The following is a 15811-nucleotide window of genomic DNA, read 5'->3' as shown; positions in this document are numbered from 1 at the left end:
AGGGGCTCCAGCTCTTAGTCTCAGATTTGACTGAAATTCAGTACACTAATTCTACCATGTGTGGAACACTCGTCTACAAAGTATTAGTTTCCCCTGCCAATTAGTTCCAGAATTATGACTTGTGAAAGAAGGTGGCATCACCCGGAAATTGCAACCCGCACCTGGCAGTCTATCTTCAGACTCAACTTCAGGTCTTCATAACTTTTGAACTATTCCGCACTGTCCAGTGAAATTTTTACAACCCAGTAACATCCATTTAGAGAACACATTCCATGAATCAAAACACCAACAACATATTTCTGAAGGGAAATAAAAAATTCCAAAATGTGATTAAAAAAATGTAATACGTTAAAAGGTACATATTGTAGGTGCCCTCTATGCCAAATATAATTCACTCAAAAAGGGTATAAATTTTTTTGTGGTAAGCGTAATGTGGCCTAAACACACACACAGAACTCATCATGCCCATATCAGTCACAAAAATGAGTTACATGTACACGAAAATACAAAAATTTGAAAAATTACCTGAAAAATATGGATTTTTGAAATGTGGTAGCACAAAAGGGACAAGTGGTATCCAAGCCAAATTTCACACACTGCATAAGTAGACCATAATGATATACATCTCAAAATTTCAGCATGTTATTGCAAGACATTTGTGTACAATGCATTAATGTTTACTGCACCTTAACTGCTAAAAACCAGTCAATTGTGCTTCGAACAGAAGTTCTCCCACACTTTAGCTACTGTACTCTGTACATTGAGTGGCAAGTTGTACTGTCTTCCTGACACTGTGGTAGGAACTGGAACTGTCATAAGAATATGTTCAAAAGTAATCCAACACCTGTCTGCCAAACGTGGTCAATGAAATGATCTTGCTGGTCCTGCTGTTGCCATGAAGTTCACAAATATATCACCTTCTGCTTCACAGCACTCTGCAACACATCCTAAGTACCATTTGTCATCATAAAAAGCAATAACATAGCAACCTGGTTGTATGTTGCTACTTTTGCTTCTGAATCCTGAGTCAGACACACTGTGAAGAGACATGTTGTGCATGCACCTATAGTTATAACCAGACAATCTGCACATTGTCACAGTCCGCTGGAGAGAAGTGATGATGGCTCCTTATGCCTGCAACAGTTTAACGTGTTCTAGTCTGCTTTTTAGCAACTCTTTGACTGATTTCACCTCATCTTTCGAAACATAGAATGATTGTATGCCAGAGATATTTTTCTGTACCCAGATAAATAATTGAAGAGGTGTTAAAATGTGACCTTCTGTAGCGTGCTGCGGACTAGCTCGTGATGCCATGCACTTAATGGTAGCACCAATACAATCACATACATTTTTACCCTGACTTGTTGCGAAAAAATTCCATTCTGCGCAAATCTGAAAATCGTGGTAATGCTTGCATAAATTTTTGAGATTTTTACAGTTTTTGTACTGACTAGCTGCCCCATCACTGAAGTATTTCACAAAATGTATGTGAGGCAGCTTGTTTTTCACATATGCCATGACAGTGCGAATGTGGGCATGAACTGCAATGGCATCATGAAGTAAACAGTCACTAAAAATGCACAGGTTCATGACAGACACATCACCTGATTCACCTCTATAGTAAATCGCAAATGGCTGGAGAGTTGCTTGACTGTTGTCCCAATGGTATCCTTGGATGGCATCTTGAACTGTAAATGCATAATTTTCAGAAAAGTCTAGTATTACCATAATTTCAACTTGTTTCAAATTATCCTTACAAAACTGGAGCTAAGCCGATTGTGCTGTTGCTGTGATGCTGTGTGTGGTCAGTTTGTCCGTTTTTTGACAACACATTTCAACAAAATCTTCCACTGTACTTTGCTTTGTTTCAAGACTTGTGCGATCTATGTGTGTCCGTTGTTTATAAGAAACAAGTTCATCGTCATCCATAGGGAGTTCACCATAAAGTTTGTTATTCATGTGTTCTGCAAGACTTGCCTTACCGGGACACTTTTAACACCTGTGTATCATGCACTGGTAGGAACTGATGTCACACACTAGCAGCTTCATTGCACATTTGTAATCCAGACCAGAGGCCTTTATAGCAGCAAACATGAGCTTAGAATTTTGATGGGTCTCACATACACAAACATCGTGTGCCCCCCTTGCACTTACAGGCACAACCCATTTTGGCCGAAGATTGAAAAAAGATGATAAACCTACTTTGGTATTGGGATACTTTTCCTTGAATTCTACATATAGTTCTGATATGTTGCATAGCAAGTCTTTTTTTTATCTGTACACGTACATTTCCCATTTTCACCATTACATAGTCTCCTTTTTCCAGGCATTATTTGGCTGTAGTCATTATTTTCATAAAACTCTGACCCAGCAAGGTGGCGCAGTGTGTAGCACACTGGACTCTCGTTTGGGAGGACAATGGTTCAATCTCGTCTCCGGCCATCCTGATTTAGGTTTTCCGTGATTTCCCTAAATCGCTTCAGGCAAATGCTGGGATGGTTCCTTTGAAAGGGCATGGCCGATTTCCTTCCCCATCCTTCCCTCACCCGAGCTTGCGCTCCGTTTCTAATGACCTCGTTGTCGACGGGACGTTAAACACTAATCTCCTCCTCCATAAAACTCCGACACTAGCACCTTTATTTCTGAACTCTGTTGCTTATCCTGAGCCTGCTGAAGTTGTGGAAGCACTCCTTGGGTTGCTTTTATTTTCCTAGCTTGCTTTACCATATATGTAGAAACACTGAATTCCATTGCAGTGTAGTCAATAGACCAGCTGGAAGGTGCAAGGGTAAGAATAGCTACTTTTTTCTGGCATGTGGATATGAAACATTTTTCTTTTAAATCATGCACAATTTTGTCCAAATCAGGGTATTTCTGGCATGATTTCCGTTCCTTTGGAGCAGATAGTTCTTCCTTTTCCACCATTAGTGTGTCAGCTATTTGTGTTTTAATTCCATTTGAGCTCCTTGTAGTTTTCTTCTACCATACCTGGTCCTGTCTCTTTTCCCAACTTTGTGTGTCTTCATGGGAGACAAACGAAGAGCAGTCACTGAAGTATTTAATTGCTCATCCGCTGTGGTTGTAGGTGGCTGATACTCTTCGTCACTGTCATGTAAATTATCAGAATATTCTTCATTTTTTAGCAGTGTAAGACACCTCGAACATAACTTTTGCCCTGGTTTCATGTTAAGTCGCATGCACTGATTCACTTTCAATACTGATTTTATATCAATTTCTCTGAGGCTACACTTCACACTTCACTGTCTTCTTATGAGTCTGAAATGGATCAAAACAACAACTTTGTAGGAAAGAATACTTATCCAGAAACACTTTCATATGATGATAACAAACACTAAAGTTTCCTGGAACTGTACTTCTTGCGCCCACAGGGTGTATCCCGTATCTCCATAGCAACAAATCTTGGTCCGATTCATCCAGATCATAAAGTACAAAGCGAGTGCCACATTTTGTTCCATATGTTGTTTTAAGACATTCAGATGTTTGTGCTCTACCAATACTTCAACTTGTTTGAACAAAAGCACCACTAGTACACTCATCTGCCTCCATACTGACTTTCCACAATAGTACTGACCAGTCTGAAATAGAATCTTAAAAACATAAGTAACCTGTAATTGTTGCTTGTTTCCTTTGTTGTTCCTACCTAACAATGACTCACTCTGTCCCTGAAGACTACCACTGTTTAACTTTCTGTTGCCTAATGGTTCCTAACAATTGTTGCAGCTTTATCTCAAACAAGCTGTCTGCATCATCACTATTACTTGCTGAATCGTGTTAAAAGAAACGTAACCAAATACATCTCTGTCAACTTTTATTGTACATAAATGCCTTGCAATAACAAGTTGAAAGTTTGCCACATATTATATTAAGGTATACTTATGCAGTGTTTGAAATTTGTCTTGAATACCACGTGTCCCTTTTGTGCTACCACACTTTGAAAATCCATGTTTTTCAGGTAATTTTTCAAATTTTTGTATTTTCCTGTGCACGTAACTCATTTTTGTAACTGATATGGGCATGATGAGTTCTGTGTATGTTTAGGCCACTTTAAGCTTACCACAAAAAATGTATACCCTTTTTGAGTGAATTATATTTGGCATAGAGGGCACCCACAATATGTACCTTTGAATGTATTACATTTTTAAAATCACATTTTTGATTTTTTTATTTTCCCTCAGAAATATGTTTTTGGTGTTTTGATTCATAGAGTGTGTTCTCTAAGTGGATGTTACTGGGTTGTAAAAATTTCACTGGACTGTGTGGAATAGTTCCAAAGTTATTAAGACCTGAAGTTGGGTCTGAAGATAGATTGCCAGATGCGGGTTGCAATTTCCTGGTCACGCCACTTTCTTTCACAAGCCATAATTCTGGAACTAATTGGCAGTAGAACTTAAAATTTTGTACATGAGTGTCCCACACTTGGTAGCATTGGTGTGCTAAATTTCAGCCAAATCTGAGAGTATCAGCTGGAACATTTTCTCAAATTGGTTGAATTGACATGGAATGACCCAAAATTTATCTACTACTTTAAGTGTCTCATTTCCTAATCTAATTCCCTCAACATCACCTGATTTAATTAGACTACATTCCCATATCCTCATTTTGCGTTTGTTGATGTTCATCTTCGAAGACATTGTCCATTCTGTCCAACAGTTCTTCCACGTCCTTTACTGCCTCTGACAAAATTACAATGACATTGGCAAATTAAATTTTTTATTTCTTCCCCATGGATTTTAATTCCTACTCCAAATTTTTCTTTTGTTTCCTTTACTGCTTGCTCAATGTATATATTGAATAACATCGGGAATAGGCTACAACCCGTCTCACTCTTTTCCCAACCACTGCTTCCCATTCATGCCCCTCAACTCTTATAACTGCCATCTGGTTTCTGTAGAAATTGTAAATAGCCTTTTGCTCCCTGTATTTTACCCCTGCCACCTTTAGAATTTGAAAGAGAGTACTCCAGTCAACATTGTCAAAAGCTTTCTCTATGTCTACAAATGCTGGAAATGTAGGTTTGCCTTTCCTTAATCTATCTTCTAAGATAAGTCATAGGGTCAGTATACCCTCACATGTTCCAGTATTTCTACAGAATCCAAACTGATCTTTCCCCAAGGTCAGCTCGTACCAGTTTTTCCATTCGCCTGTAAAGAATTCATGTCAGTATTTTGCAGCCGTGTCTTATTAAACTGATAGTTTGATAATTTTCACACCTTTCAACAACTGCTTTCTTTGGGATTGGAATTATTATGTTCTTCTTGAAGTCTGAGGGTATTTCGCCTGTCTCATACATCTTGCTTGCCAGGTGGAAGATTTTTGTCAGGGCTGGCTACTCCAAGGCTATCAGTAGTTCTAATGGAATGTTGTCTATTCCCGGTGCCTTGTTTTGACTTAGATCTTTCAGTGCTCTGTCAAATTCTTCACGCAGTATCATATCTCCCATTTCATCTTCACCTACGTCCTCTTCAAATCGTGTAAAAATGTGAGAGTTCATAATGTTTGTGTACATGAATTACCCACATCTGATTTTGGTAAGTTTATACTAGAGGATTCAGTGTTAGAAGTCTTGCCTGGTATCACTAATTTTTTTCACTCATATCAGTGTGTGTAAACACAACTGTAAAAGGTCACTAATATGTACAAACACATAGGTACCTATCTGCATGATTGTTGTTAATGTTATGACCGTGAATGACAACTGTGCATGTTGCCTCTGATTACTTAGTATTTTGGGAATTAGTGTGTTGGGATTGTGAACTGCTGTTTCACTGGGCCCAATGCAGTGGGTCAGAAGGAGGGATTTCTACGGAGGCTATTTAGATTAAGTGTAAAAAAAAAAAAGACAAGAAGTTCACAGAACAAGACATGCTTCAGGCAGAGACTGAGGCCACAAAAATTGACTTAGACCAACTGGGGGGGGGGGGGGGGGAGGAGGAAGTGGGACATGTGAAGGGGTAATAGGAAAGGATCAAAAAGGGAATTGTTCAGAATAGATTGTTATTTTATCTTTGTGCTAAAGACAGATTTAGCCGATTACCTGTTGAGGGAGAGAAACTTCATTCAACTGTAGAAGACAGGAGATGCTGCAGTTCATTAACAAGACGTTAAGTGACAGATTGAGGACAAGATAAATGGAAAAAGATAGGTGCTGCTACCATTTAACAGTCATGGGAAGTTTGTAAACAAGCAGCTACAGGGAAAAGTAATATCAGGATACCAGGTCATAAGTATTGTAAAACATAGTGCTGCCCTTGGTCAGGTAATGGGGGATAGTGAGACACAGAAAAGGAATTTGAGCGAAGAAGATCTGATATTGATAGTTAGGAGAGGAGGTAGCAACATGGCCAAGAATAAGTAATAATAGTCATTAGTGAATGACTTCTCCCAACATAATGGGCAGTGCTAGATTCCAGGTGGCACTTAATTGAAAAACCTGCATCCCTATTGATTAAATTGTCCACCATAAGGATATGTATGGCCTCCTTAGGAACACAGTCCCATAAAGACATTGCTGAGGCTAAAACTTCAGTCTTGTTGTGAAATGTGATTCCCTGTGTCCAGGCACTGCTTCGCTATTACTGATTTATCAGGTTGCCCCAGCCGTGTGTGATGATGGTGTTCAATACGACATTCTTGCATAATTTGGCATGGGATCATATATACTCCATGTTTGCTAAGGCCAAGATTGTCTTTGACTGAACACAACAAATTCTTCACTTTTTTTTGTGCCAACAAAACACTTGATGTCATTTCTCTTCAGAATTCTTTCTATTCTCGAAGACATGCTGCCAAAATACAGCAAGAAATAATTGCAATGGGTGCCTCTGAACCTTCGTTTACATTGCTGCTCTGAACTTGCTTAGAGCAGAATGTGTGGCGTATCTGTTTATCAGAATAGCCATTGTGTTCGAATACCATTTTTAGGTGTTGTAGTTCACCAGGCAGACTGTCGGTGTGGGAGACCTCATGTGCTATATGTACCAAAGAGTGTAAGACACTAGTGTGTTTTACAGGATGATGACAGCATGTGGCCCACAGATATAACCCTATGCGAGTTGGTTTGCGTTATATGCTATGTCCAACTGTATCATCAGATTTTCTTCTAACCGTGACTGCCAGGAATTTTAAGATACCATCTTTCTCCATTTCCACGGTAAACTGCATATTTGGATGGAACGAGTTCATGTGTTGGAGAAACATTGGTAATGTCTGTATTCCATTTATCATATACATACCTTCAGTAGCAAGAAGGTTGGAGACGTGCCAACTAAAGTGCCTTTTCCTCGAAGTCTTCCAATAATAGTTGACCACCAAGGGATACAGACAACTTCCCACGGTGACACTGTCCACTTAATCAAAATGTTGGTTTTTTAATAGTAAATAAGTGTAGGTAAACACAAGTCTAAACAGTGCCAGAATACCTTTCTCAAATGTGCTGCTGATAACTTCTAATGTGTTCTGCCCAGAGGTATTTTCGTAAATGAAGATACAACATCAAAGCTAACTGAAATATGTTTGTAGCTTAAGAGTCTTCAGGCATCCTATAAAGTCTTCTGAATTCCAGAGATGATGATCACATTTGGCTGTGAGTGGCCCCGACAGTGAAGTAAGATATTTAGCTGGGAAATATGTAGGAGCTCAAGTGTTGCTCATGGACATGCTGTAACAAGCAAACTATCCAACATTTGCTGAATTTAAAAATCAAATTGACACTTCACCCAATGCTAGAATTAAACAAAAGGCAAGTGCAGCCCCAGTGAGAGACAGAAGGTATGTTATACATGACAAGAACAGCATACTGTCACTGCATCCAAATATCTCTTCAAATGTCTCAGCTAAGTCCTGGGACTGGGCAGATAACTTCACCAGAGCACCAGCAGACTGGTGTAAACAACAAGCTAAGGCTCACCAAATATCCAAGTGTAGCATTTCGAGCAGTCAGAAAATATGCCAGAGCAGAAGTGAGTGGCAACGGAGTGAGCCACAGGCTGGCCAGAATGTTATGCATTGCAACGCAGAACACGGCTGACTGGCATTGTGAAGCAGAGCCAGCTGGGCATAGTATAGCACAGCCGACTCTGCAATACACTAGTGGGAGAACAGAAGTCTTCCTCACTTGCCAACACGAAAGTGTTTAGAGTATGTGCCTTAAGCCTCAACCATTTTTGTACTAAATGATTCTCAGTATCACAGCCTACACTACAAGCTTGTGATACTTGGAGCAACATCCCAGAATGCAGTATTGGGTCCGCTGTTTGATCACGAGACATGGCAGCCTGCCCTGAGTCACGAGGGAGACACCTGCCTACTGGAGGAAGTTCACGGGCATTGTCAGCTGTGCTGCCACACTTCATCACAGTTGCAGCCAGAGATGTTGCTGACAGTGGCATTCAACTGATGCCATGCTCTTTGTGCTGTCAGCAATGCTGGACATGTGTGGTTTCACATGAGAGGCAACTGGATGCCTCCACCAAACTGTTTCTGATGTACTATGGCTGAGGGCCAGAATAAAGAAATTAATTGAACAAATCTACTGTCATCCTGACATCTCATTTCTCTCCACAGGTGATAACCCACGTATCATTTAACACTGTTGTCGGAACACTGACATCGCCTTCGTAGAACAGTGTCTGAGCCTACAGCCTATGGTACAGTAAGTCAAAGAAAAAAATGTTATATTTTGGTCATGGAGGAGCAGTTTGACAGTAGTGTGTTTTGTAAAGTAGATTTTATTGGAAGTAGAGACCCAGTGGATTTGTTTAGTTTTAGAGGTAATGGAAGTCATGATTGGTTAGTGCCTGTTTGGTGTGTTCAGTATAACCTTGTAACCTTGAGGGTCACACAGCGCCATGTACGAAATCAGTTCCAGTAAAATGTAATTATTGGGGGCTTTTGGCTAGGCAGTGCCAGGAGTTGAGATGGCTCATGGTTTGACGTAAAAATTAAGTTAATGTATTTTGTTTTCTTGTCTTGTAAATGTTAGTTCTCAAAATGGCTTCAGCAGAACCAGAGATGCAAGGTGTGTCAGAACCGGAAGCAGTACACCAACGGTTAGGAAAGGTGGCACAATGTAAAACTGCTTGGGTTGGTAAAATCGTGATTGTCACAATGGGGTATAGATTTGTCAGTCAAAAGTTTAATTGCTCCTTTTTCTGTTAAAGCAACCGAGGATGTGCAGTCCTTTGTGGAAGACTTGGAAATCTGGCTCAGATGGAAGGTGGGACTGATAAGCAATTATTGAGTGTTGCAAAATTGAGACTAACAGGGGAAGGGAAAACTTATGAGGGGCTTACAGAAACTCGTAAGGGAACCATAACTTTCAAGGAATGTAAAGATGGGTTAATTCAGAGATATAATGAAATGAAATAGTGACTGATGTTGTAGGGAATGATCATGGGTAATAACAAAGAAAAGTACAGAAACTGTGGAACAATTTGCAGGTAGGATGAGGATAATTAATGGGTGTACCTATGAATTAGGACAGGATGCCATAGTTTATGAATTCCAGTGGATTGGCTACCCCAAGCACAAAAGCAGCAGAAGGAAGCTGAACACCAAAGGGGGTGGTATTAAGAATAATAAAAGCTTATAAGTTGGGAATAGAGAATTAGAAGTGATTGTGCAAGAAGCCTAGTAATGAAATAAGTTTCATGGTGTTTGAATTAAGGAGAAGGGCAAGAGGGCCTGTGGAAATGTGTGATGTTAAGTGATAGGGTTAAGGGAACCAGTCATTGGAATAATTCTTAAGAGGCGAAATAGGGCCAGAAGGGCTGGTTGCCATTGCCAGGAACTCTAGTGTAAAGGTTAAACTAGTATGGTGAGGGACTGGGTTTTGATGAAAAGGAGGGCAGTGTTGCATAGCGACCATATTCAGCCAAAAAATATGCCAGAGTCAAAATGATTTGCAACAGAGACAGCCACAGGCAGACGAGAATGTTATGCGTTGCAAAGCTAAACATGGATGAATGGCATTGTGGAGAGGAGCCAGCTGGGTGCAGTATAGCAACAGCCGACACTGCAATATGCTAGTGGAAGGACAGAAGCATTCCCTCATTTGCCACCATGGAAGTGTTTACATGCCTGAAGCACTATGCAATGATAATCTGGAGCTTATAGGTGCTCAGCCTTTTGATGTACTAAATGTCAACCTACACTATGAGCCTGTGACAACCCCGGTGACATCCCAGAATGCCGTCTGGGGTTCTCTGTTTGACCCCAAGACAGGGCAGCCTGCCCTGAATCACGAGATAGCCACCAACTCACTGGACGAATTTCATGGCCACCGCTAACTGTGCTGCCATAATGTCATCACGGTTGCAGCTGGCGACATTGCTGACAGCGGCATTTGAATGATACCAATCTTGGCCCCACTTTTTGCACTTGTAACAATGCCGGACGTCTATTTTTTTTGGATGAGGGGCAACTGGATGCTTCCACAAAGCTGTTCATGATGTACTATGGCCAAGGGCCGGAATAAAGAAATTAATTGAACAAATGTGCTGTCGTTGTGATGTTTCATCTCACTCGCCATTCGTGATGGCCCAAGAGTCATTTAACACAAGTATAATCGTCCTGAGGCTCAATCACAAGATGGAAATGCACCAAGTCAATTCAGAGTGTTTAATCTCACGGATAGGATTTTGATGATGCAGCGGTTTCGATGCTTGAGAAAGGGTTGAACTATGCACCAACACCTGGGACAACTCCAAGCCAAGATGTAATAGCTGGCAAAGAACAGGAAATTTTGAAACTTCCCAGTGATGTTACAGAAGAGATTAAGAGGGACACCTGCCAAATTTTAACCCAAACCCCACCAAAAAAGTTTAATATCAGTTCAACAGAAAGGAAGGATGTGCAAGACCTGAGGGCGGAAAAAGACCTCGTCATTTTGTCTGCCAACAAGAGAGATGCCACCATCCTTCTCTCACGAGCTGAATACAACAGTGAGATAGAGGCATTGCTGGATGATCGTGCTTATTGCTAGCGAAGAGAGGATCCGACAGCCAAGTTCCAGAGGAAAACATTAGACCTTCTCAAGATGATTTCTGTTTCAACTAAATAAGGACCCGCACCAACAATGGTGCTCGGAGCCATTTGAACTTGCACCAACAGGCTGCAGTTCCCCCAAGACTGAACGGCCTACTGAAGATACATAGCCAGTAGTGAGCAACATTGGAGCTCCTATCTATTTCCTTCTAGAGATCCTACTTCACTGTTGGGACCGCTCATAGGCAAATGTGACCATCATGTCAGGAATTCAGAGTATCTCGTAGGATGCTTGAAGACACTTAAGCTACAACTGTTAGCTAATTTGTTAGCTTTGACCTTTTATCTTTATTTATTAAAGTACCTCTGCAGGTTTCATTAGAGATTATGAGCAGCAAGTTTGAGAAATATGTTGTGGCATTGGTTAAACATGTGTGTACCTCAACTTATTTCTTATTCAATAACCAATGTTTTGATCAAGTGGACGGTGTTGTCGTGGGCAGTTATCTGTTTGCCATAGTGGCCAACTATTTTATGAAAGACTTTGGGGAAAAAAGCACTGCAGTTGGCAAGTCTCCAACCTTCCTTCTGGCGGTATGTAGATGATATATTTGTGGTATGGCCTCATTGAATAGAAACATTACATATGTTTCTCCAACATCTGAACTTGCTCCATCTGAATATCAGTTCACCATGGAAGTGGAGAAAGGTGGAATGTTAACATTCCTGGATGTCGTGGATAAAAGAAAAGCCGATGGTACACTCAAAAATAGTGTATACCGCAAACCAACTCTCTCGCAGTAGTGTTTTATGTTTTTTGGTACATAGAGCACATGTTGTCTTAGAGACCAACAGTCTGCCTGATGAGCTACAACTCCTAAGAATAGTATTCCAACAGAACAGCTGTTGTGATAGACAGATAACCATGCATTCTGTTCTAAGCAAGTTCAGAGCAGGGATGTAAATGAAGATATGGTAGCTGCCATTGCAATGCCATTCGTGCCATATTTTGGCAGCATGTCTTCAAGAATACAAAGAACCATCAAGTGTGTTTTCTGAGGACTCCATTGTGTTTGGTCAAAGACGATCTAGGAAATGTGTGTATAAGATCCCATGCTAGTGTGTGAGACACCATTGTCATACACGCCTGAGAAACCTGATAAATCAGCTGTAGCAGAGCATTGCCTGGACGTTGGGTATCACATGTTTTACAACAAGACTGAAGTCTTAACCTTAGGTGGTGTCTTTCTGGGACTGTTCTTAAGGGGGCCTTACATATCTGTCCAGCAGGCAATCTTATCAACAGGGATGCAGGTGTTAAATTAAGCACTGCCTGGACTCCAGCACTGGCTGCCATTAAATTAAAACAGAAGAAACATGAACTTCTGATTCATGAACTGATGCAGTGCACTGCCCACAGTGCAAGTGTGGAAGGCCTTTCTGCCGCTCGCTGCAGGAGGCACTATGAGTGATGCTTTCCTCTAACTGTGACTATCTTCCCATGCATTATATTGCAGCTCCTGACCTGATAAATGTCACCGCCATGGGTCAGTACTCATCAGTCGCATCTTGTAGCAGTGATCACCTGAACGTGTAGGTTAGTTGTATCAATGAAATTTTGTGGGATTTGCACAATATGATCCATAGACAAAACTGAGAAGTATATTATCATGTAATGCATAGTATGCTCTTCATTTATTAACAATTTTCACACATCCAGTAAGTCACGTACTGGTCACAGCAGCTGTTGCTTTATAACACCTTTACAGTGACTAATGCTTTGGCCTAACATTGGCCCTTACAGAATTTTGACAATAGCTTTTACTATTAGTACTATTATAATTATAGCGGAGTCAGCCTTATTTGATCCCCGACAGTTGCAATGGGCTGGGCACTGCAGCTTCAAGGGCCTACCTCAGACAGTAATGTAACATGATTTTATAAATGTCTCTACAGCAGTGCCACAATGTTGTCACATAAACAAATATACTTTTGTAACATTCAGTGTACAATTCAGCACCTTTATTTGTAAAAATAATTGAGAGTGTAGTTATTGCTGTTGTAGGTAATTAGATGGCTGCTGTTTTCACCTGAAGCTGAACTTTTTGAAATGCTCATAGCAGTGTATACCATTTGTATCATGACAAAAGTGCTTGAAATGTTTAAGAAGTAATTAGTAATTTCACCGTCAACACCTGTGTTAATATTCATATCTCCATTTACAGTATTAGAATAGTTTTTTTTTTTTTGGAGGGGGGGGGGGGGGCAGAGTCTTTCTCCAGGACTTAGTTAATTTGTTGAAGGAAGTATCTACATGACCACTAGGTGAGCAGTAAACACAGAGAGTGATAAGTTTCTTATAAGCACTTCATTTCAAAATGTTTATCTATACCAGCTGTGGTCAGATCTTCTCTAAATTTAAAGTGTGTACAACTCCTGATATAGATACATGATCCCTCAACCTTTAATGTAGATCTACAGTAGCAACTTGCACATTCATCTGATCTGATGATAATATATGCTGCACTTCATCATCTCTACAACAGTGCTGTGAAATGCACACTACCATGCTGCCCAAACACTGTAATTCATGTCATGCTGATGTACTTTGTTGAACTGCACTTTTGTTGAATAACAGATAATTCTGAGCAAAATTACATGGTGACTGCACACTACAGTGTGCTACCTGCTATTTCCCTTTTACGTGTTGCAGAAGTCTCTAAGCTGGTCAAGATGCTTTTAAAAGAAGGGCACCTGTCGTCATGGTTTATCCTAGAAAAGGTGTAGTATTCTTACCCATGACAAGACATACTTGTCCATGTCTGTCCCCACACCCACTCACCATCCTCTCGTTAATCAACTTCACCAGCCTCCCTCCCCCAAATCTGTTGCGGTGCAGACTATGCCTAGTGTTGCCCTGTCTCCTGATAGTCCCTTCTGGCACCACTGCAATGTGTTCCCGGCAAACAGTCATCACCACCATCTCCAGCTTTGCATTGACATGTTTTACATGCTGCTGGAACAGCCCCACCATGTTCACATTGGTGCAACCACAATTCTTTAGTTTCAAATCTTTCAGAAAATTAGTAGTAAAATCTCCACAGACTATCATTTTTTGTTTTGTTTTGCCTGCTAGGTGGCATAATAAACAGTCAAATTGTTCTTAGATGATTAAAAATTTTCCCAGTGGGGATCTCTATATTGATAATTATAGATAAATTTCCGATTCCAGCAATTCATAATTGCAGGCTTCCAATTGTAGGTCGAAGCAGATACTTCTGATATCAGTATATTTGAAATTGAATTTCTCTCTTATGTAATGATAGCTCCTCTTTTTTCCATGTTTTTGCTAAAGAAATGGTGATAATCCTTGAGAGATTTCAGATTTGCAGAATGATATTTTTCACTCTGCAGCAGAGTGTGTGCAAATGTGAAACTTCCTGGCAGATTAAAACTGTGTGCCGAACTGAGACTCAAACTCAGGACCTTTGCCTTTCGTGGGCAAGTGCTCTACCATCTGAGCTACCCAAGCATGACTCACGCCCAGTCCTCACAGCTTCACTTCTGCCAGTACCTCATCTCCTACCTTCCGAACTTCACAGAAGCTCTCCTGCGAACCTTGCAGAACGAGCACTCCTGGAAGAAAGGAAATAGCAAAGTTTGGAAGGTAGGAGACGAGGTACTGGCGGAAGTGAAGCTGTGAGGACGGGGCATGAGTCGTGCTTGGGTAGCTCAGATGGTAGAGCACTTACCCACGAAAGGCAAAGGTCCTGAGTTTGAGTCTCGGTCCGGCACACAGTTTTAATCTCCCAGGAAGTTTCACATCAGCGCACACTCTGCTGCAGAGTGAAAAATCTCATTCTGGAAACATCCCCCAGGCTGTCGAAAAGCCATGTCTCCTCTATTTCCTTTCTTCCAGGAGTGCTAGTTCTCCAAGATTCGCAGGAGAGCTACTGTGAAGTTTGAAAGGTAGGAGATGAGGTACTGGCGGAAGTGAAGCCGTGAGGACAGGGCCTGCATTGTGCTTGAGTAGCTCAGATGGTAGAGCACTTGCCTGCGAAAGGCAAAGGTCCCAAGTTCGAGTCTTGGTGTGGCACACAGTTTTAATCTGCCAGGAAGTTTCAAATTATTTTTGCATTCAAATTCATAGTTTTTGATTTTCTGGTGTACAGGAATGAGGATTATTATACACACCTTGTGTTTGATGCTCATCAGTGTGTGTTTTGATCAGCAGCTTGGCAGCAGGAGTAAATGAATGTTTTAAAAGTCCGTGTAGTTCACCAAACAGGAGAAGAGTATCATCACTATAGTCATAGAAAATCATTACAGAACCCACCATGTTAGACTGGCTACCACATTGGCTTTTAAGAGCATTTATTGTATTGTATCGTATCCTCCAGTAATAATATCTAGCCAGCAGTAACAATGTATAAAGGTCTCTCAGATTTGCCACAAAGCCAGCATTGTCCGGTAATCATTCAGTGTGACATCGGTATCTCCGTAATATTACCTCTCCCCCCTTTGATGTTGACCCAGCAATCCCCTATGTTCCACTTTCCTTTCTTGAGATATTCATTTCTGTACTTTACATCACCTTGTTTCTGAGACAAGTTTTGGTCCCCTTCTGGATTTGACTTTTGTTTTCAACATTTTTCTGCAGTGTGGAATGACTGAGGAAGAACACCTTAAACAACACCTACTGCATGCAGTGTTAAACCTCATCTGTGCAAAATAAATACTCTTAAAAGCCATTGCAGAAGCCAGTCCAACATTGGAGGTTCTGTAACAATTTTCTTCCTGATGACTG

At 40.8% G+C, this 15811-nt stretch overlaps 1 protein-coding gene across 2 annotated transcripts in view; it reads left to right on the top strand.

Annotated features, from left to right (window-relative positions):
• LOC126458334 (rRNA methyltransferase 2, mitochondrial) overlaps positions 1–15811 on the top strand; it is a 79994-nt gene that overhangs the window by 1463 nt on the left and 62720 nt on the right. The window lies entirely within an intron of this gene.

This window comes from Schistocerca serialis, chromosome 2, assembly GCF_023864345.2.
Source record: "Schistocerca serialis cubense isolate TAMUIC-IGC-003099 chromosome 2, iqSchSeri2.2, whole genome shotgun sequence".
NCBI classification, from domain to species: domain Eukaryota; kingdom Metazoa; phylum Arthropoda; class Insecta; order Orthoptera; family Acrididae; genus Schistocerca; species Schistocerca serialis.
The sequence above is the reverse complement of the archived record's forward strand: the minus strand, read 5'-3'. Positions and strand labels throughout refer to the sequence as shown.